Source organism: Chrysochloris asiatica, unplaced genomic scaffold (assembly GCF_000296735.1).
Source record: "Chrysochloris asiatica unplaced genomic scaffold, ChrAsi1.0 scaffold00001, whole genome shotgun sequence".
Classification (NCBI taxonomy): Eukaryota; Metazoa; Chordata; class Mammalia; order Afrosoricida; family Chrysochloridae; genus Chrysochloris; species Chrysochloris asiatica.
The window spans coordinates 42,168,986-42,171,997 of NW_006408519.1; the positions used below are offsets into that span (position 1 = coordinate 42,168,986).

At 37.6% G+C, this 3,012-nt stretch overlaps 1 pseudogene; it reads right to left on the bottom strand.

The window, feature by feature from the left end:
• Positions 1-1,740: 1,740 nt before the first annotated feature.
• The window catches only part of LOC102811022, a 2,705-nt pseudogene continuing 1,433 nt past the window's right edge, over positions 1,741-3,012 (bottom strand).

Here is a 3,012-nt window from a genome sequence, read left to right on the forward strand (position 1 = left end):
CACATTCACTGATTTATAGCAGGAGGTCTGTTTTTTTATTCATATTTCTGATAAGTAAGACCTGATCTTTATTGGGAAGAATGCTTTGAAAAAATGCCCTTATAAATATAGTAGAAGGTGGACCCTGACTCCAGCCCAGACTTTTCACTATGCATTTGTTGGGGACTTTACTGCTTTAGATATTATCAAGCAAGGAGAAAGTTGTTTTGCCTAACTAATGGAGAAATGCTGGTAGGGAAAACCAAGGAGGAAAGATAAAGGAGTTGTTTGTTGACAGAATAGAGCAGAGGGGTGGCCAGAGAAGGATCTTGTAAAAAAAAAAAAAAAGGATCTCCAAGATGGGGTGTTTAAGTTTATTTTTGCTAGACCACAAGCTTTAGAAAGCCTCCAAACCCCTCTATTTTCCTTTTTCTCATCTTTTATAAAGTCTACATTGATCACTAACTCTCTTTCATGTGGTGGGTTACATTGGGGGAAACCCACAATGCTGCAGAGTATAGTATCCAGGTTTTCATGGATCAAAAGCGGAGAAGGTGTGGACTTCTAACAAGAGACAGTGAGGGTTATAGGAGGGCAAGTCCCAGGAAATCGAAGAAATGACAGAAAATTTTTGCCAACCATGACTGGATTCTGAGCTAACAAGACATCTCCAAGATGCAGAGTCCCCATATCTTCTTTTATTTTTTGTTTTTTAATTTTAAGACAGTAAGATTTACTTATATAATTTATGATATATAATCCTTTTTGTTGCCGCAATATATATGTACGTCTCAGATATAAAATAATACTAGTATGACTTTGAAGACACTTAATACCTAAGACCAGAGTAACATCTTTACAAATATTTCACTTTTATACATGACATTAGTAATACAATTATACCAATAAGGCACTAAACTAGTGTTCCTTGGGCAGTGTGGATCTCTAAAGCACAGGCTGAGTTTCACAATATGTTTTTAAACTTGACAATACTCCTTAGCAAATCTTCAAACAAAATGTGTAGTAACAGGTAGGTACAAATGGACCACATTTGCCACATAGTTAAATCAGCCCTAACCCTCTATAATGTCCTTTGGAAATTAGGTAGTGCAGTCCTGAGCGCTCATTTCCTGTTTTTCCTCTAAAGGCTTAACATATTTGAAATATGGAAATAATAAAGAAAAGAACACATGGACATAAAAAAATAGAACAAGAGCAGGCTGAAGAGACTACATTTCTGCCAGTAAAGTTTTTTCAATCAACAATTTCATCCAACTGCTGACACCATCCTCTGGACACCATCCTCTGAGCGACTATCTATCTAATGCATAATCCTACTTATCTATCTAATGCAAAATCCAAACTAAACCCATTGCCATGAAATCTTTCTCACTCAATGACCACATAGGACAGAATAGAACTGCCCCGATGGGGTTTCCATGGCTATAAATCTGTTTAGAGACAAACTGACACCATCTTTTTTCCTACGGAGTGGCAGATATGTTCGAACCACCTATTTTTGGTTAATGACTGAGCACCAGCAAGGTTCAGTTATCATGTCAGAATGATGCAAAATGTGGCTTCACATTTGCTGCAAAAGGAAAGAAAAGCTTTTGTTCTGAGCTTTAGAAAAATCAGTTCAATTCACACAATCCATTTTCTCCTTAAAGTCTGAAATGACCTAATGCTCATTCACTAGTGAAATACATTGGAGGAATGATTTTCTCTTTGTTTCACAAGGTGACTTCATAGACAGGCACCTCACTCAATCTCAAAACATGGGGTAGACTTCTTGGTGGACGAGCTTACATTATCAGATGGGAGGTAGGAAAGCACGGTCATTTTTGTGGATAGGCTTTGATGGGATTTGGCCATTTTCAGAAGATGGGGAATATATATTTTAATATATATTTTTTCCAACCAAGTAATTACAAAAAAAAAAAAAAAAAAAAGAGGATTTAAGTAATTGTTAAAGTAAGCGATTCAATGGTGACAGGCATAGCATTGTCACCAATATTTGCAATTTGGCAGTCATGTTTGATGCCCAGCTGAATGAGGACATCCAGAAAAGTAAATATTTGGTGAGGAACCCAAGAAAAGGACAACTACCATCATAATTTTAAAAACATCACCATTTCTTGTTCTTTTGAATTTCATAAGGCTTCTTTAGGGTTTTCCAAATAAAAGTGTAACTTGTAAGAATGATCAGAAAAGGAAACTAAAACCCCAATATACTTTTGGTTAGGTCCAGCCCTGTGGGAAGGGTTGAGTTTTGGGATTCATATGGAAAGCACAAGCTATGATCTTTGTGTTCTTAAGGAAAAATACTTTTCAGTGGATGTATTCAATGCTGAGACTTATGAGTAGAGACAAACTGGCATAGAGGTTGAAACTCATGCTGGCTGATGCAATTTTACACAGGTAATTGCCAAAGGGCCAGTGATATTCAATAGAAGTGTAGACAGCCCACAGTGGTAAGGTCAGTAAGAAGCATAAGTCAGCCAGTGCTAAATTTAAAAGGAAAACACTGGCCACCATTTTTAGTTTCATGTAAAAGTAAATGACAATCACCAGCAAACTGTTCTCAAACATTCTCACCACAAAGGTGATGCTGTATAAAGTAGGAATCATGATAAATATGTAATTATGTCTTCTAGCTTTGTTACAGTAACCTTGAATTCTTTTACTACCATCTTCAGTAGAAGAGTTGAGGATCATTTTGAACTCCTGGCTTGGGTGAATCCCTGATACTATGCCAAACGCACCTGAATGCAGACTTTTCTTCAATGACTTTGGTTTCAGTGGCTTATTCAGACAAAAACTCTGTCATTTCATACCAATTTGCATGTATTCAATTTGTGCCCTGGGCGCTGTGCCCACCTTGAACTACAAACTGGCAGGATTGTGCTGGTTCCCACCAGAGCTTGGTGTCCTATTCTCTTACCTTACTGTGGATGCCTATTCCACTTCTCTGGGATCCGACAGGGCTGAAAGCCCAGGTGCTCTGTAATCCACTACCTCTGGCCAAGCTGT